At 45.1% G+C, this 14,713-nt stretch overlaps 1 protein-coding gene across 1 annotated transcript in view; it reads left to right on the forward strand.

Annotated features, from left to right (window-relative positions):
* The window catches only part of LOC138503732 (forkhead box protein M1-like), a 512,443-nt gene that overhangs the window by 336,082 nt on the left and 161,648 nt on the right, over positions 1-14,713 (forward strand). The gene's annotated exons all lie outside the window — the stretch shown is intronic.

Raw genomic sequence — 14,713 nt, forward strand, 5'->3', positions numbered from 1 at the left:
ACCCGGAGGACATGCCAGAACCGGCACAAAGGGTAGGAGCACTACGGGGGGAGGAAAGGCCAGGGAGCCACAAAAGCAACCATGAAACCTACCGGAAAAGTGAATCCGGACATTCCACAACTGCGCGGAGACAAACCCACACCGTCCGAAGGCACGCATCAACACCTACATTCTACTCAATGTTGCCAGACCCAACGTAACGTGATGACACAAACAATACCAGGTCCCCTACTCTAATATAGCCTCAAGCACCGTGATCAGAAAACAAACCACGCGCATCCATTGTTCAACTGAAACCATCCAGATGGTTGGTTACCTGATCCTGAGGCTCCAGACCCTGTAGTGATTTTCATTCCCAGATGGGGCTTATTACTCCTCTGAATTTTCTCACCCCCAGACCAGGTTTCAAGTAGACAAGCAACACTTCACCTTTCCTTTCAGGCTACTGGCCTTATGTTACACCAACCAGGGTGTACTATTCATGGGAAACCATAAATGTTGATATTACCTTTCAACTGTGAGAAATCAGACAGTGTCTCACCCACTAGTCCCCGGGTATTTGTCATCCAGATGGGCAGGACAATCATTGCTTTTGGATCCAGTTCCTGGGGGTGAACCAGTGCGGGAGGATCACCTAGGCGAGTGGTTTTTGGGGAGTCAGAGGGGGACACTGGATGGTGAGATGCAGTATCCCCTTCCCTGTAACACCTTTACCCCATCCTACTAGGTAGGATATTTAGGAACTCTTCCCCCGACCCCCTTTTTACAACACAAACACTTTCTCACGGACAGCCCGCTATGAGAGAAAACAGACCAACATCCGAGCAGTATACCTGGCATGTCCCAATACAATGGTCAGGGGAGGTCAGGCAATTACTGGCCATCACACACACACCTGACTTCCATTAAGCTACCCCACACGGATAAAAGGCAGAGCACGAGAGCACACTCTGAGTGAGACAAAGTACATGAGGAAACCCCAGTTTCGAGACGGCAGCTGAACGAGAGAGGAAAGACGGCAAAACAGAAGTGAATTGCAAGGAGGGAAGTTCTCTTGACCTTTTCGACAAGGAACCAGTACTTTCCAAAACCTCAAATAGAATGTGTAAGACCAGGAAACCAGGCTGAAGAGGCCTGAATTATGTGTTGGAGATATCCGGGGCCTCCCACGTCAGTCAAGGCAGGAGAAGCACGAGCTGCTGTGGTACTGACCTTGGCACCAAGAACAAAGCAGCGTCAGTGAAATCAACACAGCCGGTGAGTTGTGGGATACTGATACAAAACCTGTCTGTGTTGAAGCCAAGGCTGCAAGCAGCAACATTGTGTGATGAGTGCTGAAACGAACATTGTTAAAATGCGTGTGATAAAAGACGCAAGTAAAGTTGAACTGCTGATGAGCGATTGAACTTTCAAAGCAAGATATAATACCTTTGACAGAGTGGTCTGGCACCATGTGGGTGCTCAATCGAAGGTCTCTGTAAGGTATCCAGCTGAGAGGTGGCAAAAGGGAAAGTGAGAAAGAGGTTATATCAACAAGAGAGCAAGTAATTGTAAATCGAAGTGGTCCTGCGACAGGTTGAGCAAAATACAGCAGACAGTCGAAAGTCTTTGATTTTTGAGGTAAAGAAAGCTTGGAAAAGTAGATAAAGTTGGTACGGGCCCAGCAGAGGGAGATTAATTGAAAGCTTTGTGTTAAAGTGGGTCTGAGCTTGGCAGAGGGGGACCGAGGGTCAACCGAAAATCACCTGAGAATTTGTACATGTGAAATACTAAGAAGAGAGGGACTTTAATGATTGTCGTGTTGCATCAGGCCCTCTGAAATAAGAGAATTTGAATGGCAATGAAACTTTGGCACAGAAGTCCCTGATGTTGAAGTTTTGAACAGCTTCCTTGTGCTCCAGAAGCCAGAGACTGTGCTAAGCTTGAGTGTGCTGTCTTGTCCCGTGCTGAAAACGTGGCGAAGAGAGGCCAACGGCTTCAATATGCTGACATATCATTTCTTGAACACTTTTCTTTTGCATAACATTGTTTCCCCACACTATTTGTATTTAGAGGTAAGGATTGGCAATAGGTTTATTAGTATAGGCCCTTTTATTTTGACAGACTCGACTAGGACTGCGTTATTATGATTTGATGGTCGTAGCTTGCTCCCATCTTTAGATTTAGGATTAGATAGGCTTTTTTCAAACCCAATTTGAAGTTCAATAAACACCCTTGAAATGTGATCACTTGTGCCTATCTTACTGTTTGATACCATGCCTTCCTTACACAACCAATTCAAGTGTAGTCATTAACAATGTCACATTTACATTTGACCCTGATGTCTCATTTGCCCAGTCCAGGTCGTTGCATATCACAGAGCATCTTTCGTTTCTGAGCACAAGGCATACCCTTGGCTGCCCATTAACTGGGAAGGAAGTTGCTACCTGAGCCATGTCCTACCTGTCATTCGGCATACCGCACCTTGCTGATGCAGGCACAACCAAAGAGAAGTTTTTAGTGGGAAAGTGTTTGATACAGGGATGAGTTACCTCATACAAGCGGTTAGGATTAAACTAAACAGAGACCGATTGACCCAGTAGTCTAGATTGATTCAAGGTATTGCAAATGTTACTGCTGTATCACTGCAATTACTATCCGGTGAACAAGGGCCATGACTTTGGTCCTCCAGAACTGTATGGAAGAGTGAATGCTGCACATTCATACCAAGCTATGCCAGTAATAGTACTGATATCGCTGCCCAAATGTGCTACACAGTAAGTGCCCTTCGTGACAGTTCATAGTCTGCATGTACCATCCGGTTTCGGGTCACGAACATCTTGAGATCTTGCTTCCATTGTTCAGGGTGCATTCATTGTACTAATCCTATTCCTGGGCTCTAATGTCTTGTATTGATCTGTAGATAGTTTTATTACTGTGTATATAGCCAGTATCGGAAAGCTTCTCAAACGACTCGAATCCTGTATTTGAATACCACCAAAGAAGTATGCTCTTATGATTAGCCAAACTTTAATGTTTGCTCCCCTAAATATGTGATTGATGAGACTGGAGTGAAGGTCTTATAGGAGGGAATTGTGGGGGAAAAACAAGAGATTGTATATTTGTCAACTCTTTGGGTACCACCCTCTCACCACCCACATTTGCTCTATTAACTAGGTTTAGTCACTCACAGACTGCCATGTTTAACAGTGCCTTATTGCTATAACTACTTTTATGTTGTAGTGTACATGTCTTAACCGCAGATACACTTCGCCTTTTACTGCATTAAGTTGCCTGTTCCCATAGTACTTGCCTCTGACATTTTCCCTGTTTGCATATCGAAGCATCTTTTTGAGAACTCCCTTATCAGGCAAAGTAGCTTCAGCAGGTAGAAGTTGCAACATTAGGTGGACCATCTCCCTCTGGAAGTAGAATACATAGAAGAAAACTGCATATATATATCGCAGAATGTCTTTTGCTAGTATCAAGATTGTACTTTCCCAGGCGTGAGAACTTTGTGTATGCCTAAGACTCTTATACAGAGAACCCGTGAACATCATGCAGAAACACTGTTGCTTGTCAATATCATGCCACCCCTTCTATTGAAATAAATGTCTGCTCTTCTCTATAAAAGGGCTGTGTACTGAGGGATGGGGGATTGCTGCGCAAAGCCTCATTCTGGCTTTGCGTTGTTGTTTGTCCTGTGTTCCCCTACACTGGAACTCCCTACCTCTTTCTATTTGCTCTATCCCCACCTATTCCACTTTCCGCCCCTCTTTGAAATCACTACTTCTTCATTCCCTCCCTGATACCTTTCCCCTCCCCCTTTCACCTTTCTCTCTCCCCTCTTGTACCCCTGTCTTATTTCCCTTTAACTTACCCTTTTCTCTCCTAACTCCTCCCTTCTTCCTACAAACGTATACTACTCCCTTCTCCCTCTTCCCTCCTTCCCTACGTCCTCTTCCCTTCTTCATCCTCATAGGCAAATCGTTCTACATGCTGTTTTACTGGTTTGATTCATATATATTGTTATTGCTTTCACTGTTCCATGATCTATGTATTCTTGTTGTTAATTTGTAAAGCTCTTTGGAATAAAGTGCTCTATAAAATCAATAAATACAAATAATGAAGACATTCACCAATACACCTGAAGTGTCTGGTTGATTTTTCTACCACACAACCATATGATTGATTACAACTATACTAGTGTTTAGTGTAATTAATCGCCGGACTGACTGGGATTTTTGAGTCAGTGCAGCTTGACACCTGATGGCAGAGGATCCTTTCCTCTAGTGTGTCCATGCTGTGAGGGACGCCACGCACTGCAGGGGTACGCCGGATCAGTGGAATCATGGAAAATTCTGCACAGTGACTGAGACAACTGCGCTGAGCCGAGCTGGTGGTGGACCTGGCTCGGATCTGTCTCTTGGGAGGGAGGGGGAATCTGGAATCGGCTTCAAGGCAGTTGCAAGTAAGCTTTGCTATGACAGTGATAGAGGCATAAGTGGCATAAGCAGGGAGCCGAGAGTCACCACATATTCCATTACTGATGGCATAATGTATTCTGAGCACCTACAGCAGCGTTGTGCAGCTGAAATCACCATTACTTGTGTAAGGAAGAGGCGCTATCAAGCAGCCCGGGTTGAAGTTAAAGGGCGTTCCTGGGACCAGCGCTCCGTTTTCGGGATGGTGGGTGAACGCTAAGGTGCTATAGGACCTCGCAGAATACGTGCAAGCTCAACAGAGCCAATTCATAAAATTGGCTAAAAGCAAAGCTGTTAGCACCGTAACTAACATCAAACAAATGTTCTGAAAGATTGAGCTTAATTGCCAAGCCTATTGATGAAGCTAATCTCCTGATCAATTAAATAGTCGCTTTTGCACTCTATTGATGGTCCACCAAACACTGATGGCCCTGCATTTTCTAATTGTGTAGTGGAGTATGAACCAATTAGTATCGTAAAGAAAGATGCGATAGTAGCGTACCCGCATGCCACTCAGCTGTCCTACAGGAGAATTCTCCACCACAATTTGTCAAGTGCACTTAATCTATCAGAAGATGATTGTGGAATTCAAAGTCCCAAAGGCTTCAGATCAAGTAGGGGGAAAAGCCTTCCAAATACCAGTTGTTCTACATCCAGGCCAGGAAAAGCACAGAAAAGCAAAACCCAGTTTTTAAGGGCTGGCTCGAGGAAATTCCTGAGAGCTGGACCAACGCTGTAATTTATGTAGCAAGCATTCCAGAGTCAAACAGATTTGAGGATTTATCAAAAAATACTGAACTATCAGTGGTTGAAAACATGCATAACCATGTCCTGAATACAGAAGGGGGGAATGTGGCAAGCACACAGCACTCCTTATCCAAGGTAAGCTAGATAGGATTTAACCCATTTACAACAATGACAAATCTCTCCCAACGGAAATCAAGAAGTGCCCAGAATCTACTTATGTCACATATAATTCTACCCAGTCGTAGGAAGTCCTTCATATGGATTGCATCAATTGTTCCAAACTCTGAGAGAGTCCTGGCTTTGAGCACTAGACTGGATTGTCTGCACAAGGAGCTGGAATTAATCAGAATTGAGCATCACTGATTGAAAAAGAGACCTAATGGCGCACATACTGAGGACGTGGTTGTTAAAATAAACAATCCAGCACACACTATAAGACTACCAAGAGGAAATCTCCCAGAGACAACACCTATCTGACTAAAAAGCGAATGTACCGGGTAAACGGGCTTTGAGTAAGTCTCAATGCCTTTTAAGGAACATGGTCAGAGATGTCAACCAAGCGAATGGCATGTTTTCAGATGCCAAAAGAATGGCATCGGGTAACTTATCCTGTGGGGGAGGTGCTGTTAATCGTTATGGGTCAATTTCCTCTAGGAATGCAACTGCGGGAAAGGGCCAATGATTGTGTCCTGGAGCACATGGCCATGAGGGGCTAGGGAAGTAGAGCCCTTCTATATACACTAGCTGTGGTACCCTGCATTGCCCATGTCCTGATTGAGTGGTGTCTCATGTGCCCTGGAGGATGTTGCTCTTGTCCTCATGTCAGCAAGTCTTGCTTCAATTTGCTCTGGCCGGCAAGTCATGCTGCTGTTTGTTGTGTTTCAGAAGCTCTTGATATTGATTTTCGGTTTGCATCAGATGGAGCTTTTCCAAGTGATGTTCGTTTTTTGTGCGGCATGTTTGTCACTCAATGGCTATAGCACATTTGAGAAAATGTCCAAGAAAGATTGATTGTGCTTTCTTCTTGTGAATGAACTTAAGTAAACTGTAACCTTGCCATTTCCCATATTTGGAGTCTGACTAGTCTCAGAGGGCGTTGCCACCAACTCTTTCTCTTGAATCTGCTCTCAATACCTTTACTTGGACGAGAAGGGATGGTTTCATAAGACTTCTGATTTTCTTCTCTTCTTCTAACTACTTTATCTTTGTTATCTTGGCTGTAACATATATTAGTCTTCTGATAACTATCTTCTTTTCCTAATCTCATTCTCCAGGCTATTTTCTGGTTGTCTTGACTTTTTAAAATCCGAATAACTTTATCATGATTCTCATTAATTTTGCTTACTTATGGATTCCCTTTCTATTGACTAGGTCGAGTTCGTTCTTACTGGAATATTCTCCTTGTATTGACTGGGACGAGTATAAATGCTCATATGATTTTCATTCACTTCTCTTCTTCTCAATGGTATATTTTCATTATATTGACAGGGACGAGTGCAAATGTCCATATCATTGTTTACTGTCTCCTCCCTGGGTCTACCGTTTTCCCCCTTACCTGCTTGTGTCGGGGAGAATGTCACCAGGTTTACGTACGTTTGGGTTTCTCCTTCACCCATCTGCAACCTTTTTCGCTTGCGCCCTCTCCTTCTCGGTCTCGTCCTTTCTGACAGGTGCTCTGTATCTCTGTGCCTAGTGTGCTTTGTGGGTGTCATGACGCGCGCTCCATGGAAGCTATGGAGCCGGTGGAAGGGCTGATTCCGTTCCTCCACCAGCGGTCTAGTCTCCCACGTTCTGCACGTTACCGTCATGACGCATATATATAGGCGTCACACGCGGTAATCGATGCGTTGCAACCTTGCTTTCCTCGCCAGGTTTTGTACGCTAGTGCTCCTCTCTGACTCCCCTTGTTTTTTCCCACTTGTGCCTTTGATCTCTCATGGTGATTCCTCCACTCCTCTGTTCCTCCCGCTTTGTAGTCCTTGATCCTTCTTCCACTCTAGTGCTCTTTCCTAACTTGTTGTACATACATCTACGATTGTATGCTCCTTCCCACTGCAGCCTTCTGCAGACATCTTCCTCGTTCCTCGGCTACGGTCTACATCCAAACAGAGCTACGTACGCTAGCTCGACTTCAGCAGTGTCTTCTGGGAATTGAAGTCCTCATCTACATCAACGGAAAGCCTTCAGCCTTGATATTCGTAGTGCTACTACATCCAAGCACACCAGGGTTTTTCAGCCACGCTTTTCCCTGGAATTGGGGGCGGACTCCCTGAGGGTCCCTTCTGCCTTGCTGTTTGACAGCGGGCAGGGTGGCTTCCAGTGGAGCTCGTCCCAAACTCAACAGGAAAGGACTGGACCTTTGGAGAGAAAGGAGAGCCATAGACACAGACAGTTCCTCAGAAGAACTGAGTACAGGTGAGGAGAAGGAGGAGGGAACCAAGGAGGGTATTTATCAAGCAACTACTACTTCATCGCATGACAGTGGGTTCATCCGTGTAGCAGTAGTGGTATGCTTGACAAGACCTCCAATCCATCCTTGGCTCGATGTGGCCATGCCACCACTTACTCTTCGATCTCTCGCTCTAATACTTAGGACGCTGCACGTCTGCTTCCTCGATGAAGATCAATGTGGAGAACCAAGACACGTGGTCTACTAGGTTGAATCTACCGGTTGGCCCGTTATCATTCAAAACAGGAGAGGGAACGGAACAATGGCGTCTTCTTCGCCTTGGCACGGCCTGGGGGAGCTTGGCAGGCTATGCGAAGGAGATCAGACCAGAGAAGCAGTTAGGGAAAGTGGCACATCTGCAAGGATCCCACAAAGCACCAAGCTGCCTGCAGAGAGGGAAGTACGCTCGCCAGGAACAGGGATTGACAGAGCGCAGAAAACTCACTGTAAGGCTGCTGGAGAGGCTCTGGGTAGCTAGAGAAGCCACAGAAGACCCGAACACAACCATAGAGAGGCCGCCAGCACCCTTCAAGTACTAGGGTCGCTAAGGCCGGGGTTTGGGAGACCCAGAGAATGTGAGAAACGCTAAATGAAATAAGGACTAACATATGTAAACATTTGCCGAAGCACAGCACCATATTAAAGGCGGTCTGGGACCTCATTGGGAAAACATATCCCAAAGAGAATTAAGAGGAAATATAAACTTTTCATTTACAGTTGGCATTCACAGACCTTGTCAAGGGAGAGATCTAAAGCTGTGGCATCAAGAAACATCAGATAAAGAGAACAGTGAGTTTGACCAAGCACCGGGGGACTGGGACCCTGACCAGTAACCAAGAGAAATACCAACCTTGCTTGCACAAGTGACACTTGGCAGGAGAGTAAACCAAGGTTGTGGGTGGAAGTGAAACCAGAGAGAGTTACAGTGAGAACAAGATTGTTGAATACCCCACTTGGCAGGAGAGTGGCCAACAAGGGGGTATTGGGAAAACAGGGTCAGGGACCCCTCAACACAGTCTGGGAAAGAGAGCCAGGCTATTCTTCCTCATCACAGTACCCTGGAAGTTGTATCTACTCACAAAGGGGCTGGAATCCTCAGGACGACTTGGAAAAGCTGTCCAGGCCATTCGTCTTTGTCGCAGGGCCTGGGAGGAAGGTCTGCCAAACATGGATAAGGACATATATTGGGCATTGAAGAGACAGAAATCACTTTGGATAAAGGTGGAAAGACTCTGCGCAAAGGGAAGCAGCCCCTTAAGTCCTGTGGAACATTTATTTGCTTTTCTACACCTTTTTGGAACTTCTGTTTTGAACTGCAAAGCTGTGCTGCAGGTCTGCAGCCAAAAGGTCTCCTAGGTGAGAAGGGTCGAATTTCTCTCATTCGTCACAGCCCCTTCTGTTTGCAGATGATGTAAGTTTGTTATCGCTCACCCCTTTAGGATTAGAAATACAAAGTGCATTCTGTGATTTTTCGACAGATAGGGCGTTTACAATAAATAAGGAGAAAACAAAAGCAATGGTCCTCTCTCCTCGGGGGGTGGGGGCATCTCCAAAATTGTCTATAGCAATCGAAGCTACACACATACAACCAGCACACACGTATGATTACTTGGGGATTAGGATCCTCTCTAATAGCAGTTGGATTGCCCAGTTGGCAAATGGTAATCTTGTACTATCCAAGTATGCTGCGTCCCGTAATACCTTTGCCAGAGACCATGATAAAAGTTCTGTTACAGTTATATGATCTACAGGCTAGGCCAGCTGCAATCTATGAAGCCAAGCTTTGGGGCCATTGACAGTGTGCTTCCTTCTCCATAAAAGAAAGCAAGTTTCTGAAAATGGCATTACGATTGCCAAAAAGTACACCAAACCTGATGTTATAGATGAAACTAAACCTGTAGGGAATTGATCGACTTATTTTTTTAAAGCTGTTACTTTAATGGGTACCCATCTAGAATACCCTGTTCTTGCAAAATATAGAGCATCATTGTAAGATATAATGAAACAGGATGGTGGTCATTCGATTCCATGGCACAAATGCATACAGAATCTGGCTTTTATATTGATCATGCAGACATTTGGTTATACCTGAATTTATTAGATGGAACCACAAAGTGAGTCGTGAAGCAGAATTTCCAATTGAAGAAGGAGGAGCGCATTCTCAAAGGCAATGCAAATCGGCACTCCTTACTGCATACCGGGAGGCAAAATCCAGCTGGGTCCATGAAATGTACCTGGATTACCTGGCACCAGCATGCACACCATCACTTTACGCACAAATTGGATTCAACATACTCCCTATGGCGAATCTTCTTGGGACATGTGCAAAACTGATAGTTGCTCTTTCTGCAACACTGCTAAAGAATCATTGTCACTTCATGCTAATGTGGCTGGTATGAAAATCTCAGGACACTATATTTAAACCCAATTTATGTCACACACAACATCCATGGAATCTTAGATGTGCTCAGATTGTGTAAAAAGACCCATGATCCAACTCTGGTCACTGCCATAGCCAAATATGTACATAGAGCCTGGTTAGCAAGAAGGAACTTTTCAAATATCTGCCCATGATTTTGCTATTTTATCCTTGTTCATTATTTTATTATTTTTTTTATAATTTTGAACGATCTTGCTTGTTACTCTGAATCACTATGCAAATGATGTGTTTTTATGACAGTATGCCTAATGATTTGACATTGAATAAAGGTCTATCAGAAATCAATAGATCGTAAAGGTTCACATTGATTTATGTAATAATATCTAAAAAAATCTTTGGCGTTCATGTCCTTCTGCTTAAGTGACTTATTTTTAGAAACGTGGGCAAGCGCTTTCTATCCAGTCCCTTATCTCTGTGATTCAAGCCCACAGTACTTGGACATGTTCTGCTCCAGCAGATGTCAGCAATCGGTCTTACCTGAGTCTCTGAGCGGGATTGGGAGGAGAAGAGATAAGGCCAGTCCTCCCTAGCAGCCACAGCTACTGCCTGGATGGTACAGGCAGGAGGGGGAATGCCAGAGGGGGCGAACCCTAAGGGAGAAAAACCAATGGGTAAAACACCCCTCTAGTCCTGATGTTGCAGGTAGACTGTAGTAGAAGTAACTGGTTGAGCTAGCAAGACGAGGATGGGCTGCAGAACCAGGGGAGCACTGCAACTAGAAGACTGAAGCAATTGGCAGGAAGAAGACTGAAGAAGATTGATGATTGTAGCAAGCAGGTAAGTGGAGGCTGAGAAGTAGAAGGCAACCAACAATAGATGGGACATAACGGAGCAGGAGCCAGAAGAAGGATCACCAAAAGGCTAACAGCAGGAACAAGGAGAGCGAAACAAGAACACAGGCTCGCCAAGCAAACGGGTAGGCTTACCAGAGAGTATGCGATGCAGGGAGTCTCAGGTACTGTAGCCTGTGATAGTGGCATTTTGGAATGTGGCGTCATGACGCGTTCGACGTGCGGTCACCATCTTGGGATGGGACCGTACCGACAGCAATATTGCCAGAGGGACCAGCGTTCGGCTGGTACCATGACAACAGACTACAGCTTTTAATCGGGTAGATGCATCTCATCCTTGAATACTTGATAGGTCGATACATTTCGAAACCTTTCAATTGGAGTAATAGTCAAATCTGTTAGTTGCTTTGATAATAGTGACAAAGATTGTGGTATTTGTCAGATATGGCTTTACTAACACACCAACTCCTGTGGATAGTTCAAGGGGTTTTATACGTTTTCTTGAAAGGGGTTAGACTCTCTCTCTCCACCTCCCTCTCTGTCTCTCCCTCCCTAACTCTCTCCCTCTCTCACTTGCTCGCTCTCTCTCCCCTCCAACTCCCCTCTCACTCTTTTCTCCCTCTTTATTTTCTCTCGCTTTCTTTTTCCTTTTCTCTCTCTCTCTCTCTCTCTCTCTCATCTACAGCAACCAAGACCCACCCTAATTTAGGGGTCCCTACTGTCCCAGGTTAGTAACTACTGATTGTTCACCCTTAGTGTCTAGTTTCTACCTGTCGGATGGTAAGGGCCCAAAGCAAAACGCCTTATCTATCTAACCTCCCTTTGAGACTTCCTAGGTGTGACCTACTCTAGTCTGAATTAGTTGTAAGGGGTTGTGGTGGTTGTGCCTTGCAGACACTCAAGCCACACTCGATCTTGTTCCTTTCATGGTTTGATGTTCCTCTCCCTATGTCTCTCTATTGTTTTCACTACTCTCCTCTCCTCAACTTAACCCACTTTCTTCCCTCTCCTTTCCTGCTTCTACCTTCTGTGTCCCTTTGATGTCCCCTCTCTACAACCTGCCACTACCGTTTAACGCTACTCCTTCCTACTCTCTCCCAACTCCTCTGCCCTGCTACTCACCCCTCTCCACTGCTACTACCCCATCTGCACTACTACTCCACACCTCTTTATACTCATTCACCCCCCTTTTTCCTCCCTCAGTCACCTTCCACTCACAGCCTACTCTCATGGTTACTCACTCACACACCTTAAATGCACACTCTTAACACAGACCCCTTTCTCTCAGCAAAAGCTCGCATTCTCTGAAAATCATCTCCACACTCCTGTCCACTGTTCTTCCTCCTTCGGTCTCTTTGTCTGCCACCCCTCATCGTCTGACTTCATCCGAGCAACCCGCAAGTCCCTGTGCCCAGCGTTATCCTTCTGCCCCTTCTTTTATTGGCTCTCTTCCCCAGGCCAATCTCGTCTTGTTTTTCCCACACAGTAGGTATGACGGACTTCAAAATAAATATTTTTTAAAACATTTGAACCCTGTCCCTTTTCCCCCCTCACGGGTCCGCTGGGACAATGGTGGCCTGCATTGGATAGCATCCCAGTTTGTATTATGGAGCCGCATTCAGCGCTGGTCAATGGCCCACTCTTGCCTGGTCTGAGATCTGGCATTACATGTCTCCCCAGCCTCGCCAAGGGAAACTGGAGCTCTGTGATCTAATCTACTCTCTGCTCCGTTGCCCAGGCGTCATGCGCACGTTGCTCAGCCTGTGTTCTTTCTTCTAGCCTACAAGGGACACTACGGGAATCAATGGGCCATGACTATCACTGGGGTTGGGGTCATCACTGTTAAAAACAGGCTTTCTACATGCTGGGCACACCATTGTTTTTTAAATGTGCATCTTACACTTTAATGGGAAGAAAAAACAGACATGTCCAAACAAAAATGCGTCTTAAACTTGCATTCACTAGTTTTCTTTGAAATGGGTTTCTTTTTTTGTTGCCCTGCCACACAAATACCCTGTAATTTGTTTGCCCCTTCCTTTGTGTATTATCACAGGTTATATTTATAAAGATTGTGTAGCTAAATACATTTTATAGCACTGTTTTTTTTATATATAAGGAATTGCAAAAAGTCATTCGATTAACAACCAGTTTTTAATATATTACATCTCAGCAATGGTCAATCGACCTACTGAGCTACCCTGCTAGGGTTCTGCTGTACTGCGTGTCTATGGATCCCTCAATGTACTAAAAATCGCTGCATTACCAACAGTCTTTTGGGTGCACCACTGCCATGGACGTGATTTAAAGTGCAATTGATGGACCCTGCGGCGTTTGGAAAGAAGCAGCATGAAATAAATGGCACCGTTTTAAAACTATTATTTTGATCATTTCTTTTGAGCTAAGTTCAACTGCTAGTTCTGCCTCCTTGGAACTCCGTCCCCTCTTCCAAACTTCGCTCCCACTCCAGCCCTTGTGAGATCCCCATTGATTGACATGTTTTCCACTTCCAATTCCAACAGTGGCCCCTTTGCGGCTGAATCACAGGTAAGGGCATTGATGCCTTTTGTGTCCATTCCGTGGCTGAATCAGTAGTAAGCATGCGAATGTCCCTTAAGTTGAGGACGCGGAGCTCTGTGGCTGGTTTGTACAAGTCCCTATCTGGGAGTTGCACCGCAGCAGCTCTCTCTCAGCATTAGTCAGTACTGGTTAGTTCCCTGCTGCACCATAGGGGACAGCTGTTCCGCCCCGTGGCTCTTTCTCTCTGGTGGATGTTTTATAACTGGAGCCGTCTGTCTGGAGTCTTTGGTGGGTTACCATGTTGGGGGCAATCTGCCGGACATGTTGATGCATTGAATGGCCTAAAATGAAAAGAGGAAAACTGCCCAGGATCTTCATACAGAAGTAGAGGTAATTAACAGTGGTACTGCCCAAGCACATATGGGGGTGACAGGACCTGGGACTCTCCTAACTGCCACTGCCCCCTCTGGGTAGGAGGAATAGTTCTGGCTTCCACCCTTGGTAGGCCTTCCACCCCAGGCTGAGTGTGGTCCCCATCCACTCTTGTGAAGGTAATGTTACTGACCCTGTCGCCTGATACAAGCTACATTAACAACAAGGTGTAACTAATTCATCCATGCAATGTATGGGCTTTCAATAAAATTGAAAAGCTCTTTGGCGAAATGACCGAATTTTTCTCCTACTTCTGATGAACTACTAGGGAAACCTCTTAATGAATTATACATATAGTTTCCTGCTAAATGTACTGTTTTGCTTGTTTGATGTTTGCATGCATCTTTCACTCTTTAAAGAGGCTCATTACGAGTTTGCCAGTATTATGGTGATAATACCGGCAAACGGAATTACAGATTCCGCCACTTGGTCATGCGGTATTACCACTGGATTTATTACCTCTGACGGTAATAACACCTGATCACAAGTGGTGGTTTGCTGGTGTTAATCCCATTACCAGATGCTAAGAACGGCAGGTTTATGGAGGCAAAGTGGAGGAGTTACCTTCAGCTCGAAAAATATCTGGTATTACCGGCAGAGCTAATACCGGCAAACTTGTATTTTGGCGGGGTGGGGAAAATGGTGGTAAACAGTATTACCTCCACTTTTTTCCCCCCTGCACTGCTAAACTCGTAATGAGCCCCACTTTCTGTCTCTTTACCCTATGTATTGTGGGGAAAAAATCCAAATGTCCTTTTCTTTGTGTGCTTTTAAAATGTAGGTCCTTTCGTTTGCCATCTCTATTGGATGTAAATGACATGCCTTTTTCTAATAAAGTATTGAGTTTCTTGTGCTAGTTTTTTATTTTAAGCAT

The sequence above is a fragment of the Ambystoma mexicanum genome, chromosome 11 (assembly GCF_040938575.1).
Source record: "Ambystoma mexicanum isolate Mex_15411 chromosome 11, UKY_AmexF1_1, whole genome shotgun sequence".
Taxonomy (NCBI): Eukaryota; Metazoa; Chordata; class Amphibia; order Caudata; family Ambystomatidae; genus Ambystoma; species Ambystoma mexicanum.